Source organism: Anabrus simplex, chromosome 5, assembly GCF_040414725.1.
Source record: "Anabrus simplex isolate iqAnaSimp1 chromosome 5, ASM4041472v1, whole genome shotgun sequence".
Lineage (NCBI taxonomy): Eukaryota > Metazoa > Arthropoda > Insecta > Orthoptera > Tettigoniidae > Anabrus > Anabrus simplex.
In genome coordinates this window covers 187,902,658-187,918,583 of record NC_090269.1, presented here as the reverse complement: position 1 = coordinate 187,918,583, position 15,926 = coordinate 187,902,658, and positions in this window count along the sequence as shown.

The window sequence follows — 15,926 nt, the reverse complement described above, 5'->3', positions numbered from 1 at the left end:
GAGAAAGTTAGCAGGGTCTAGCACTGCCTCCACTTACCGTGCATGGGCCACATTCGTCCCGTCTATCCACCCTGTCCCATCTCGCTTCATAAATTACTGTATTTTTGCGAAGCCGAAAGCCGGGCAGAGTGACTTAGACGGTTGAGGCGCTGGCCTCCTGACTCCAGCTTGGCAGGTCCGATCCCGACTGCAGGGCAGAGTGACTTAGACGGTTGAGGCGCTGGCCTCCTGACTCCAGCTTGGCAGGTCCGATCCCGACTGCCGGGCAGAGTGACTTAGACGGTTGAGGCTCTCGTCTCCTGACTCCAGCTTGGCAGGTCCGATCCCGACTGCCGGGCAGAGTGACATAGACGGTTGAGGCTCTCGCCTCCTGACTCCGGCTTGGCAGGTCCGATCCCGACTGCCGGGCAGAGTGAGACGGTTGAGGCGCTGGCCTCCTGACTCCGGCTTGGCAGGTCCGATCCCGACTGCCGGGCAGAGTGAGACGGTTGAGGCGCTGGCCTCCTGACTCCGGCTTGGCAGGTCCGATCCCGACTGCCGGGCAGAGTGGCTGAGACAGTTGAGACGATGGGTTTCTGACCCTAAGTTCGCAAGTTCGATCCTGGCTGAGCCCGGTGGTATTTGAAGGTGCTCAAATACGTCCTACGGGAATAAATGCCGGCACCTCGGCATCTCCGAAAATCGTAAACGTAGTTAATGAGACGTAAAGCCAATAATATTATTATCGATCCTGACTCAGTCCAGTGGTGTTTGAAGATGCTCAAATACGCCAGCCACGTGTCGACAGATTTGCTGGCACGTAAAAGAATTCCTGTGGGACTAAATGCCAGCACCTTGGCGTCTCCACAAACCGCAGAAGCAGTTAGTGGGACATGAAGCGAGTAGCATTATTCTAAACGCGAAGATCTAAGATTTCCAGGGCTAGGGTACCTTTGATTGTTCAACAGTTTATAGCATTTCTAGTAAACAAAATTATTGCTTTTAAGACACAGAATATTTTTTACGGTTTTATGAAATGCCAAGTGGCACCATTCTTAGTAGCTGAATAGCTTTATGTCTAAAATGAAGGGAGGAGCGGGAAAGAAGTAGTAATGACAATGCTATTGATTTTACATCACAGTAACTTCCTTTATTTTTTGGGGACGCCGAGATGTCGGAATTTTGTTCCACAGGAGTTCTCTTACGTGCCGAGAATCTGCACATACGATATTGGCGTAAGACTACCGGATAGAGCTGGGAGCGAAACAGCTACTATGGCCTCAGCAATCTCTCGGCCGAGCTACACAGCCTAGGAGGAAGAGCACCATACAAACACACACTTGTGGAAATTATCTCCTAAAGTATGAAACTACCTGAGCGAAAGATGATTTTGTAATTAAATGGTTGTATTTGTTCTTAACATAGACTGTATAGATATACCTCGGTTAATTAAGTTGCATATTTAAAAGTAAAATTATGACAGTAGTTAGGTTAACATTTTCGCCATTATTAAGGCAATAATAATTGTTCCGGGATTTCCGTGGCTCAGAGGTTTAGGAAGCGCCTTGTTTGAATGGGCGGACAAGGAATTAACTAAAGCATAACCCAACACAAGAAATTTTGAAATGTTATTTCTTTCCTTTCTTTCCTCTAATTTGAAATTGATTAATAGCAAATCTGAATGAATAACAACAATATTAATAAGCTCCCAGGTCTAGCAATAACAATGACTTAAAATCCTAAAATCAGGCATAAAATTTACAATAGTTGATAGCTTGGTTGATTTACAGCGGAAAGAGCATCCTTGTTCTTGATAGGAACAGTCTTTTACAAAGAGCATGTTTTGCTCTGATCAGTTACACGCCATAGGAGTCTGAACTCAAAAGTACAATAGTCCATGCTCACAGAGGCACATATTTCTTACTGTGCACTAAGTTACACCTGACAATCCATCGGTTGTCCTCAATTAAAGTATTTACACCAAGTAGCCCCGAGGTGGGCTTATCTGTTGCTCAACAGTTTATAACTTTCTGTTCCTCAAGGGAACTTCACACCAGAAACAATTCTACCCACAAGAATAAATTTACAGAGGCACAATTGCCCATTCTGCGTGGCCTTAATGTAAAAAGAAAAGGTTGAATATGACTGGCTATAAACAAAAGTGTAGGAGGCGAAACACGTGCCCTCCTTATAGAAATAGATAAAAACCTAAGTAAGCTTTTGGCCCAATGATACAGAAGCTAAGCCTTTTCTACAGTGCGGTGATGAAGAAAGAAATATTAAGCCAAATGTGATTAAAGGAATTTAGAGGTTCTGAAAACTGTAGTCACCCCATGCCAGGTTGAATGAGAACCAACAGAAGGTAATCACTTTTTGTTCCCTTACGTTACATATTTCCCAGTAGGGAGAGGGATAGAGTTCTCAGACTTGCCGAAAACTCTACATTTAAATAAAAAAATTAAAACTTTCATAAAGAAAAGAGATTTAAACGTTCCCCTCAAGCTATCCGCAGGAGCTATCACATGTGTATGCAAATTCTGCCGAGTTGCTGGGCCTTCCGAACGCCGCCCGCGCCCCTGCCTCCTTATGGACATGCCGCACTCATAATAACTAGAGCAATACAGACCATGCGGCCCTAAAGCACTCAGCTTTTATAGTACCGTATTTTTGAGGTGAAGCTCCCAGAACTTCACTGATAGGCTGGATTTCTGTACATGCCCCCAATTTTAATTTGCTAGAAGAAATATTCACAAGTTCGTGACAGGTTGAATACTATTGAAGAAGTAACCAGCTGAAGTGTTGACAACTTCGGTACATAAAAAGAAAACAATCCTACGAACCAAATTAACAAACATCAAAAATACAATTTTCGGTATGAAATAATTATTGTTTACCCCGCTAGATGGAGCAATTAAACCTATGGTAGAGACATCTAACAGTTGAAGACCTAAGTATCTTGTAATACAACAGTTAAGGTTTTTTTTTTTTTTTACATAGATGGCCTTATAGAAGGCGCCCAGTTTAACTGGTTGGAGAAGGTGTACCGCAGTACAATAATAATAATAATAATAATAATAATAATAATAATAATAATAATAATAATAATAATAATAATAATAATAATATAAGCCTGATCAAAAAGTTTCCGTTTGAGAGCGTTGTTTCAGCGGACATGAAACGTAGTGCGGCTCCGATGTAGGTATATAAGCATGGACATGTAGGCAAAGGGATTAGTGTGGCAGTCGTGTCGAGCCGAGATGAGTGCGTTAAATGACACCACGTGAACTATGGCGACGTTCTTAGCAAATGCGTCCAAACAGGATCAACGTGCTGTTATTCTGTTCTTGGATGCGGAAGGACAAACATCAGTGGGCATCCATCGGAGAATAAAGCCTGTGCATGGGGCAGCATATCTGTCGTAAACCACCATTGTGGAATGGTGTACCAAGTTCCGTGCAGGAGAAGACGCCGGTCGATCTGGGAGGCCAGCCTCATCCATTACGGACTACAACAAATGGGTGACACTCGAGCACGCGCCCTATAGTCCTGATCTCTACCATGTGATTATCACGTCTTCGGCCCCCTCATAAAGCCCTTGAAGAGTCGTCGCTTCCTGTACGATGATGATGGACTTCTTCACACAGCAGCGCTCGGTGTTTTACCGCACCTGGTGCGTCGGTGCGATGAGTGCCTCAATGCTTACGGCGACTGTACGGCCGTCGAACAGAAACATTTCGATCACCCCCTTATAATAATAATAATAATAATAATAATAATAATAATAATAATAATAATAATAATAATAATAACTGTGACAATAGTTGAGCTGAGTTTGAGTTTGAACTCCTGGGATACTGTGTGACAGTAGTAAAATCTAACAGACACAAACTAGACTTTACCATTGTAACGGTTCAAATCCCGTTACAAGATGATATCTGTATTTTTATTATTTTATCTGTATTATTATTATTATTATTATTATTATTATTATTATTATTATTATTATCATGTCCGTATTATTATTATTTTTTCTGTGAGATTACTATTATTTTGTTATAATTATTATTCAATTCCAGTACGCAAAGCTTGTCGCATGCGTATTTGTAATTGAGTGTATGCATATATACGTATATGTAGATTAACATTAAATACCTGTACAGTGAGAGTTTCGATATATCAGATGTTGAGTGTGACATCCTTACATTGTGCAATATGGCTGGCATTTCTGCCAAGTCATTGCCAAGTCATGGCTACGTCATCGTATTTAGTTAGCACTGAGCTCACTTTCTTTGAGAAACCCAATATTTGCCGCGTTGTGGGAGTATGTCATTGTTATTTCTGGAGATTACGTAGCTGTGTCAACCCACGTCTATAAAAGGTGGGTGCATATTGTAGCGTCAGTCATTATTTAAACGGAAGCTGAACAGTGAAGTAGTCTACTAGATGAAGAGGCCTCAGTCGGTCAGTCAACGAGTGTGAACGAGAGATGGAGAAGACTCAGTGAGCCATTAATCATTGGTCATTGGGAGAGTGAGGCCAAAGTTGGTCCGTCACTTAGTGGGAGACACGGACGCAAGGGCTTACCATGGAGTCAGAGAGGGCAACCCTAGACCTGCCAAGAGGTAATACCATATTGACTTACAAAGAAGTCAGATGATATGGAGAAGAATCAGTCACAAGGATGTATCACCAAGTTAGGCGTGACACATCTACAGTAAACACCAGATCAAAGGATTACGTCGTAATTACACTCAAAGTGTTGAAGGTACAGTCAAGTGAATCAGTGAGGGAAATATTTCGTATAAATTGTTAAATGTCCGGTCAAGAAGAATTCAAATTCATGCCTAGTTTCTTTCAGTTGCAATGTCATAATTTCATATTCTCATCTGTTTTATCGCAACAAGACTCACTATTTTTTATATATTATTTAAAGAATATATATTGTTCTATCAAACGAATTCATAGTTTTATTTCATTGACAGTAAAATGTCTTAACCTCAAAATTAATGGGGAAACCGAACGCCAATCTCCTTTTCCCAGAACTTAAATGGTGTGTTGTCAAAAGTAAGCTTATTACCCCACACCCTAGAGATAGTCAAGAGTCTCATTCTATTATTGCTGCACTGAATGGTAGCTGGCGCCCTTCAAATAACGCATGTGTAAGTAAGCAGGTAACAAGTAAGTGTGAGTACAAGGTCCGACGAGTGTGTATTTTATTTAATGAATATTCATTTTCAGATTTTCCATTTTAAATGCAGATATTTCATATTTTTCAAGTTAAATGCAGTTTTATAATATACTAGCAAGATACCCGTGCTTCGCTACGGTAATATACTGAAATCTATAATTGTTTTTGCTAATTGCTTTACGTCGCGCCGACACAGATAGGTCTTATGGCGACGATGGGACAGGGAAGGGCTGGGAGTGGGAAGGAAGCGGCCGTGGCCTTAATTAAGGTACAGCCCCAGCATTTGCCTGGTGTGAAAATGGGAAACCACGGAAAACCATTTTCAGGGCTGCCGAGAGTGGGGTTCGAACCCACTATCTCCCGAATACTGGATACTGGCCGCTCTTAAGCGACTGCAGCTATCGAGCTCGGTAATTTATAATTGAATGCTTATCGTTTTATATACAACCCGCCGATATTCGTGATCTGACTCGTTTACTGAGAGATTACGGCAACGTTCCTCCCATTTTTCAATCTTTCTTTCCAGCAATCGATTTCGTATTTCCCGGGCTAGGTCCAGGTATTCCACCCGGTCAGTTGGGTTCCTAAATCTTAGCCATGCTTTCCTATAAGCATTTTTAATGTGGATCAAATCCTTGAGGAGATCCGGCGTGGTGTCCTCTTAGGTGCCTTGGCGGTACTAAACCGGCGGCCGGACTGCAATCGTAGTCATTACCCGTCCAGGACCCGTTTCCAGCACGGTCCGCACATGTTGACGACGGTCCAGGACATTATTATTATTATTATTATTATTATTATTATTATTATTATTATTATTATTATTATTATTATTATTATTATTATTATTATTATTATTATTATTATTATTATTATTATTATATATGTTCTGGACCCCACAGCAATATGCAAGACCGCTACTTGGCGGTAAAATACATCTGCTGCCATTGTCATTGCTAACAATGTGACCAGCACCATTGTTGCACGTAGGTAAGTGTGCGGAATTTCTGGCGATACGAATGACATACTTCCGTGTATTATTGACCTTATTATAGAGGTGAACAATTTGACGGCCAATCTCATTCCTATCGTTTATTTCAAATGTGTTTAAATTTTTATTTATATGCCAGGAGAATCTACTCTAATCTAAGAACGTTCTCCGAAGGAAAATATGGCTGATGAAAAAGAACCCAGGAAAGATTAAAAATGATCGGTTTATGATCAGAATAAGTACATCGCAAGTCTACAGCCTGTTTCCTATCATTCGACAGGATCAGTGATGGAATGAATAAAGCCCCATCTAGCGGCGACAATAGGAATTGTGCCGGCTGCCAAAGCTCTCCTCTGGGGCAATGATCGATGAGTGACAAATGAAATGAAATATTGGACAGTGTTGCTGGAATGAATGATGACAGGGAAAGCCGGAGTATCCGGAGAAAAACCTGTCCCGAGTCCATTTTGTCCAGCACGAATGTCACATGGAGTGACCGGGATTTGAAACACGGAACCCAGCTGTGAGAGGCCGGCGCACTGCCGACTGAGCAACGGAGGCTCCTTATACGTACATTACGAACAGTAAAATCAATTGGTCTCGCCTCCTTTTACACCCCACCGCCGTTAAGTTTATTTACCCCCACCCTCCAAAAAATTAAAAGAAGGCGTGTTTCTTTATGTTTAAAGAAGATTCCAAATACCAATGTTCACGTTTATTACCTTCAGTTTTGAGATACAAGTATCCCCTTAAAAATAATTAACGTTTTTAACTTCCTTCCACACGAACCCCCCCCCCCCTCACTCGCAAAGTGATATTAAAGCAAAAAATACTTGTTCCTTTAATAGTAAAGGATCTTCTAAATACCAATTATCACCACTCTAACCTCTTCAGTTTTTGATTTATGTGTCCTCATGAAAGGAATTCATCTCCTTTTCACTCCCGCCCCCCCCCCCAAGATTGTTTCCCCCCCAAAACGCGCTTTTCTTTGTTTTTAAAGGAGATCAAAATACCAATTTTCTCGTCTGTAACAACTTTAGTTTTTATTAGATGTATGTATTCTCATACAATTAAGTCAATTCATTTTTTCTATCCTTTAACACTCCAAATCCCCTTCATTGGATTTTTCGAGAATACGTGTTTGTTTACTTTTAAAGCAGATTCCAAAAATAAAATTTCACGTGTGTAACCTCTTCATTTTTGAGATATCAGTAGCCTAATTAAAAGAATTCAACACCATTTTCAGTCACTTTTACCACCCCCCCCCCAACCCCCACTAACCAAGTTGTATTTCCGAAAACTAAAAATACACTATTCTTTATTTTTAATACGATAAAAAAATGACCATTTTTCACTTCTGTACATGTTAAGTTTTTTGAGATATACTGTAGAAATTCTCATTTTAAAATTTCACCCCATTTTAGTTCCCCTTAAGTGGAGTTTCCAAAGACAAATCACCTATGTTTCTTTACACTTACAGGAGATTCCAAATACCCACTATTTACGTCTGTAACATTTTACGCTTCTCAGATATTCTGTAGATATAGTCTTTCAAAAAATTCACCCCAATTTGCCACTCCTGTTTAACCGCCATTAATTGAATTTTCCAAAAGCAAAAATATACGTGTTTCTATATTTTTAAAGGAGATCCCATTTACAAATTTTCAGTTCTGTAATATCTTCAGTTTCTGGGATATATGTGTCCTCATTAAAGGCATTCAACCCATTATTCACCCTTTTACACCCCTCCTATTGGGATTTAGAGAAAACAAAGAAATAAGTGTTCCTTTCTTTTTAAGGGAGATTCTAAACACCAATTTTTACATCTGTAAACGTTTAAAGTTTTAAGATGTAGACACACTCATTTTAAAAATTCGCCCCCCTTTTCACCCCCCATTATTTGGATTTTCTAAAAACGAAAAAATACCTGTTTCTTTATTTTTAAAGTAGATCCCAAATACCAATTTTCAGGTCTCTAATATCTTCAGGTTCTTAAATATAAGTAGCCTCATTAAAGGCATTCAACCTATTTTTCACCCTTTTTCACCCTTCCTATTAGGATTTTCCGAAAACAAAAAAGTACGTGTTTCTTTATTTTTAAAGGAGATTTCTAAATACCAAATTTTACATCCATAAACTTTAAAAGTTTTGAGATATAGATACACTCATTTTAAAAGTTTATCCCTCTTTTCACCCCCCATTGTTTGGATTTTCCCAAAACGAAAAAATACCTGTTTCTTTATTTTTAAAGTAGATCCCAAATACCAATTTTCAGGTCTGTAACATATTCAGTATTCTCTTTAAAGGCATTCAACCCATTTTTCACCCCTTTTCACCCCTCCTATTGGGATTTTCCGAAAACAAAAAATACGTGTTCCTTTATTTTTAATGAAGATTCTAAATAGCAATTTTACATCTCTAAACTTTAAAACTTTTGAGATATAGATGCACGCATTTTAAAAATTCACCCCCCTTTTAACCCTCGCATTAATTGGATTTTCCAAAAACAAAAAAATGTGTATTTCTTTATTTTTGAAAGCGATCAAAAGTACCAATTTTGAGGTCTGTAATATCTTCAGTTTCTGAGATATATGTATTCTCTTTAAAGGCATTCAACACATTTTTCACCCCTTTTCACCCCTCCTATTGGGATTTTCCGAAAACAAAAAATACGTGTTCCTTTATTTTTAATGAAGATTCTAAATACTAATTTTTACATCTCTAAACTTTAAAACTTTTGAGATATAGATGCACTCATTTTAAAAATTAACCCCCCCTTTCACCCTCGCATTAATTGGATTTTTCAAAAACAAAAAAATATGTGTTTCTTTATTTTTCACAGCGATCAAAAGTACCAATTTTGAGGTCTGTAATATCTTCAGTCTCTGAGATATAAGTAGCGTATCCGGATTAAAGGCATTCAACCCCTTTTTCACCCTTTTTCACTCCTCCTATTGGGATTGTCTGAAAACAAAAAAATACGTGTTTCCTTATTTTTAAAGAAGATTCTGAATACCAATTTTCACATCTGTAAACTTTTAAAGTTTTGAGATATAGACACACTCATTTTAAAATTTCACCCCCCTTTTCACCCCCTTAGCGACGGAATATCCAAAAATCCTCTCTTAGCGAGCACCTACACCTTAATATGAATATATCCCCAAAATTTCATTTCTTTATGTCCAGTAGTTTTGGCTCGGCGATGATGAATCAGTCAGTCAGTCAGTCAGTCAGTCAGGACAAGCTACTTTATATATATAGATTTGTAAAATTAGTCAGTGACATAGGAAACTCACACCATATCCGAGAAGTTCAGTGTATCTTCACTAGATGTCTCTACTGGTGATTTTAGTACCACCTAGGGTTGTGAAGTGTAATTAACTTGATTGAAAATGTTCATTTGGTTTGATAACTCGTTCCCCCTTTCAATTGTTTTTGACTTGTTTTGAAGTTGTCACTACTACCTGCAACTTGATCAACCAATCAGATTTCTGCCTAATGACGTAAGCTTCAATCAACCAAATAATACAGGACGTTATTGTTCTAGAACGGTCAGCCAGACCCCTGTGTATAACCGTGAGTTTTGAACCTAAGGTGCCAATCTTCATCGAGACTTATAGAGTGATATGTTAACAGAAGAGGTCTTCCTCTGGAGACCAGATAGTTTGGGACTGGCTCTGTCATAAACAGGTGGCAATATAAGGTAAAGCAGAAGTTTATCTAACTATGTGAACTTTTAACTACACGCGGTAAAGGGAAGATTCCAGCGTTCCCCTTTAACATGTAAGTGTTAGGTTGATCTGCGTTCCCTAAATTTAATGTAGGGTTTTCTTTTCTGTTAGGACTTTAAATGTAGGTTTTCTAGGCAGTTTACGGATTTAATGTTATTACTCCCATGGAGAATGTAATGTACTCTGATCTAATAACCAGTATTCTTTAAGAAAGAAGTGAGCTCTCGGACTAAATTATCTCTACAACGTTCAACCTTCATAACGACTTTGCTGTACGGGAGTGACAACTGGGTGGACTACTGATATCTTATGCATACGCTGAGAGTAAGAGACACGAAAGTTGCGAGATTAATTACTGATACACAGAACAATAGCCGAAGGTACTCGAAACGAGGAGATAAAGGCTAAGAATTAATTCGATGGATAAAGGTATGCATACAAACCGCCTTCGGTGGTGGGGTTATGTGAGGCAACTGGAGTAGGAAACGTTACCTCGGACTCGGCAACTCACGCTAACGGGATGCAGAGGGAGGCCAAAACAATGATGGTCAGATTCAGTATTTAACGATTATAAATCTGGAACTAAATAACATCAGAGAGCCAGTTGAAAACTAAACACCGTAGAAGCACTTCGTTAATTCACAGGGAGTTGCAAACTGAGCGATGAAAGGTATAACTGTCTTTAATTATATGTTTGTTATTATTATTATTATTATTATTATTATTATTGTCGTTGTTGTTGTTGTTGTTGCGGGGTTACCCGTGGAGCAGAACAAGGTTAAAGAAGGTGCGGGCTTGAATAGGTCTAAGTACGATACCAAGAATTCATTTAAAATTTTAACAAAGGTTATATTCCTTTTAGAACTTCAAACTTAACAATTTTTCATAACAATGAAACATCAGGTGCAATGACAATCTTGAAACAATTCTAGGAAAATCCACGATTAGAGAACTTTACAGATCTTGGGCTTCAAGCCCCTCGCTTTACAATTTCTGAGCTCCCAGCTCAAATTTACAAAAGAGCACAAATTTATTGAAGGGCAGAAATCCCCTAAATCATGGAGCACTTGCTCCCAAAATACAATATCTAGCCTTCTAGAGGCACTCGTTAATCTTACAAAAACTTTGAAAAAGAGCTAACAGGCTCTCAGTTTTCCAAGCCTACTCAAAGCAGCATCACCTTACAGTCACTGGCCTCTCAAGGCACAACATACAATTTTTAAAAAATGATTTTATACAGGGGAATTTAATACCCAACCTACGGGGCCTTCATGGAAAAGAACAGCTTAAATAAATGGCAAAAAAGAAAAGGAATGGAGGCATACACTGCGCTCCAAGACAATGAAAATTTAAAAACCTAAAGGGCTCTAGGCCGATGAAACAGGGGCTATTACCAAACAACTGAGGTGACTCGTATAGAAATTACTTTACCACATTACAGAATGAAAAACAGTTATAAAACGTAGTCACCTCAAACCGAAATGAAGGGGAGCTCGAGAGGGTAATTCACTCTCTATCTCCGGTTTACAACCAAAGGGTTTACGAAGTTTTTACATTAGCCGAAAGATTATTTATATTTTAGAAAAGTAGGTTACATAGTTAAAGATTCGGACCTTTCCCTCGGATTAAACTGCGGAGGTGGCAAGAAAGAATAAAGTTATGTGGCCATTACCTTGTAGATGTTCTAGCTGCCGACGAAAGAGGCCGCCCGCCTCCTGCTTAAGCACACACACACACAGACGACGATCCATTGGCCAAGAAACGTGAAAAGCCGCAGTTTATAAACCCTCAGGGAAGGTTCGAGATCATTCAAAACTAAACTAGCCACACCCTCTCAATTTTATTGGTTGAGTTCAAAAGTAACACTCAAAATCGAATAAGGAACCTGTGATCGGTTGAAAATCAATTACAGAAATTTTTTATTGGCCAGATTCAAAACTGGCGGAAATGAAAAGGAAGTATTGCCAACCTAAAAGCAAATGAAAGTGCGACCAGTATCCAATAATCGGGAGATAGTGGGTTCGAGCCCCAATGTCGGTGGCCCTGAAGATGGTTTTCCGTGGTTTCCCATTTTCACACCAGGCAAATGCCGGGGCTGTACCTTAATTAAGGCCACGCACGCTTCCTTCCAATTCCTAGGCCTTTTCTCTCCCATCGTCACCGTAAGACATATCTGTGTCGGTGAGACGTAAAGCAAAATAGCAACAAAAACAACAAAAATAAATGAACATCAATCAGTTACAAAAACCTAGAAATACAAAACTTCTTTAAGTTTTAAGTTCGTTCACCTTGCACCAGGGTGCATGACAACAGTTTTTAGTAGTGTCATCTGTAGACAAATGTCCAAACTTCTTGATGTATAGCAAACAAAACTAGGAGAAGTTCAGTCAGTTTAGGAAACTTCACAATAACAAAATGACTCAATATTTTAGTGGTGACATCTTCTGATTAAAGTTCCAAGTTGGTATAGTTTCAGTTACACTGTTGGACTAATAGAGGAATTCATTTAGGCGCTGATTTTGAATGCACGGCGTTCAGGTGTATCTCCCGGTACAGACCTCCGCCCCAAATGTCCTTCCTTGGGGCGACGCAGAAGAAATTGCGAGAAAACATATACAGTTGAAACATTTATAAGTTTCTTTTGAAAGTAGATTTGTAGAGAAAAATAATTAAATCCAGTTTTAGAGTGTCTTTGTGGTCGTTGAAAGTTAAATACATGTTGAGAGGTTTGACGGCAAGACCTTCCGCCGCTGCCGATACCCAGTTGAGGTCGCCCGGACCCCTCAAGTAACCTCAGATACACCTCTCCCGCAACTATGAGAGGGGTAGTAGTGGTGTTGGTCGCCGCAGATTAGAAGTACATGTGCAGTCCCCAGAAGTGTTGGTGGAAGGGTTACCGCACTTCAGCCTTTGTCGGGAAGATGGACCCCGGCGCGCCGTTCACAAGGAGTCTTCACTGGAGTGAAGTGGGCCCATACCCCGTTTTAGTTTATCTCACCGGATGTTGCTGCATGGCGGCTGATGGCTGAGGGGGCACTGAAACAGTAAGATCTAGGCGACACAGAAGTGTTGTTGGTTGAGATAGGAGAGTACGATTTTTATTGGTGATGCAGAGGGGCGGGCGGCGTGGAAGGTACTTGTGTGCCAACAGGGCGTGAATGCAGGAGACGGGGCATGGTAATGGCAACCAAGGAATTTTACAGCAGGAAAACCAGAGGGGAAGATCTTACATAACAGGTCATACACATAAATACGTAAATAAAATCATATGGCAGAAGACCTTAAATTAAAAAATATGTAACCTTCAAATTCCTGCCAAATTGAGCGGCTAACGAATATAAGAAAACCAATTATACAGGTTTCACCTGGGAGAGGTGCACACTAAAGATCCTCTCTGTGACTGGATTGCTTACCAATAATGTAACTGGCGTCTAAAAATCTAATACAATACGCGGCCCAGGGAATCTGGGAGCAAGCTTGCCCGCGGGAAGAAAATTCCTAACCATGACTTGATCTGCAACTTTTAAATTGGTGGGTCTCCGTCCACGATCATATCTTTCCCTAACTTTTTCATGACAAACCTTCAGGTTGTGCTAAGCCTTCTTCCACAGATCCCTAATATTATCGGGATCTACTGTCCCTGGTAAAATACCATTGACTGACCAAAGGTTAGAGAGCGGCGTGTTAGGCACAAATTTAAACATAAGAGAAGCTGGAGTAACTTATGAGACTCATGAACCGCCGAATTTAAAGCAAAAGCCAACCAATGCAGGGACGTATCCCACCTGGAATGATCTTCATGATGAAATGCGATGAGAGCCGATCTAAAATTACGATTGACCCGCTCAGCCAGAGATGGTTGAGGATAATACCCGGAAGTAGATACATGTGATATAGACAGATCAGAACAAAATTTACGGAAGAGGTTGGATGTAAAGGCTTTAGCATTGTCAGAAACTATATATTGACAGGGGCCAAAAGAAGCAAATATGGTATTTAAACAAGAAATGGTGGACTGAGCGGTTGCCAGCTTAGTCGGAAATAACCAGGAAAATCTACTGAAACCATCTACACATACCAGAATGAATTTGTTGGCGTTCCCCTTTGATTGGGGGAAGGGTCCGACGTAGTCTATATATAGGCGCTCCATGGGGCGCGACGCTTGATGAGAAAATAATAGACCTAGCTTAGTGGACAAGGTGGGCTTAATAAACAAGCAAGATTTACAATCTTTTACCAATTCACGAAATTTGCCGTCAATACTTTTCCAAATGAATACGGAGATATCTATATTGCTGAGAGGGAGAGAAGCGTGAGGGCTGGACAAAGCATGAACCAAAAATTACATTTTGACAAATGTATCAATGTTTTTTCTTTTTTCTGTACTAAATGAGAATATTTTTCAAAACAGCGAAAATAAATTGATTTAACAGATAATTAACAACGCATAAACTTATCAGCTTGAATAATTCACAACCGGGGAGACGTGAGAGCTCCGATTTCTAATACAGAATCCAAATGTCGGAACAATACATTGCAACCGTACCGTGTTCTGTACAGCTCAGTGACAGCGTCTGCATCTTTCCATCGCATTAAAATCACTTCAGAAATCGCGCTATTTATAGCATGTTGAGCATAAGGAACATCCCCGAGACTCGATTGGCGTGTGGTCAGAACCGGACCCGTGAAAGATAGCCCGGCGAACCATAGGAAATTGTGACTGAGACCGAGCCCCGTGAGAAAGTACTCTCAAGTGTAAGACAGAGTATGAGATAAGACGCGACGCAACGAACAGTCTAATACGCCCAGAGGTGTGGCCTATTTTACAAAGTTACACACTAACAGAATAAACTTCCTAATTTTCCTGCATGTTTCACCCATGCCAACGTCGAAATTTGGCGTGCAAAATGATGTAATATAGGAAAAATATGTGAGACACATCAATGAATAGAGCAGAATTTTCTGTGTATCTCAGGTTGAAAATATGTAATACTTTATTCAAAGAGTGAATTAGGTCACCAGATGTCCATTTCTAATGTATTGTTAAAACGAGTGAATTTAGCGCGTCTCCCAAGCCGAGAATTGCGCCCAAAGTTAGCCCCTGCCTCGGAGAGACGTGACAGCCCTAATTAATGGCGGGAGCTTGATTACGTATGAACTGCCGATCGAATTGCGATCACATTTGGCTCGGGTGAAAGAGGGAATCGAGATCTACAATACGCACCCTTTAAATGTCTTGAACTCTAGTTATTAACGGAACCGATTTCCTTAATTCTGTCTGAAGGAGTCTCCCACCCCAAGGGCCAGCGAGTTGACACTATAAGGACGACCCTGGCCCTCGCTGAGAACAGTCTATTGACCACATACAAAGACGAAATGATTGTGCTCGCCGTGACCGCAAACTTTATAATCTTGTGAACTGTGCGTTAGGAACTCGAACAATAGCCAATCGAGCCTAGGCAAGTGTCTCAGTGCTGTGCATAAATTAAGTAGGCCGCTAGAAACATTTGTATGACAATACTGGCATAAATTAGTACGCGCCGTCAGTAATTTAGTGGTATCCAATTCGGAGCAGTAACATTCGGCGGTAGATTAGCATCGACAGGGACAAACCGCTATTCGCAGTCAGGATTCTCAAGCCTTATGAGTAGCCCTACTCACTGAGTTGATGCGTGCCGCCCTTGATTAGAGTGACCTGTCTACATAAGGAAACTCCTGTATAAATTATGTGAATGTGTCGTTGTAGGCAATGGGAACGTGTGACGAGTGCTGGAGCTGATACTAATTCGATTACTTCAAGATCTGTAGCAGTTGAACGAGCCGACCAGGATGATGGACTGTCACAGACCAGGTTCGAAGGCTAATACTCTCGTCTACAGCGCTGAGAGAATGGACGAGTAGAACTCTACCATAGGTTTCTCGTGAAAGGGAAAACGACAACCAAACTGATGAGTTGATGTCATTTTATTTCCTAGCAAGATAAAGTATAACCGGGGTGATATAATGTGGGATTTTCCTTTGTTAAATACTGTAAATAATG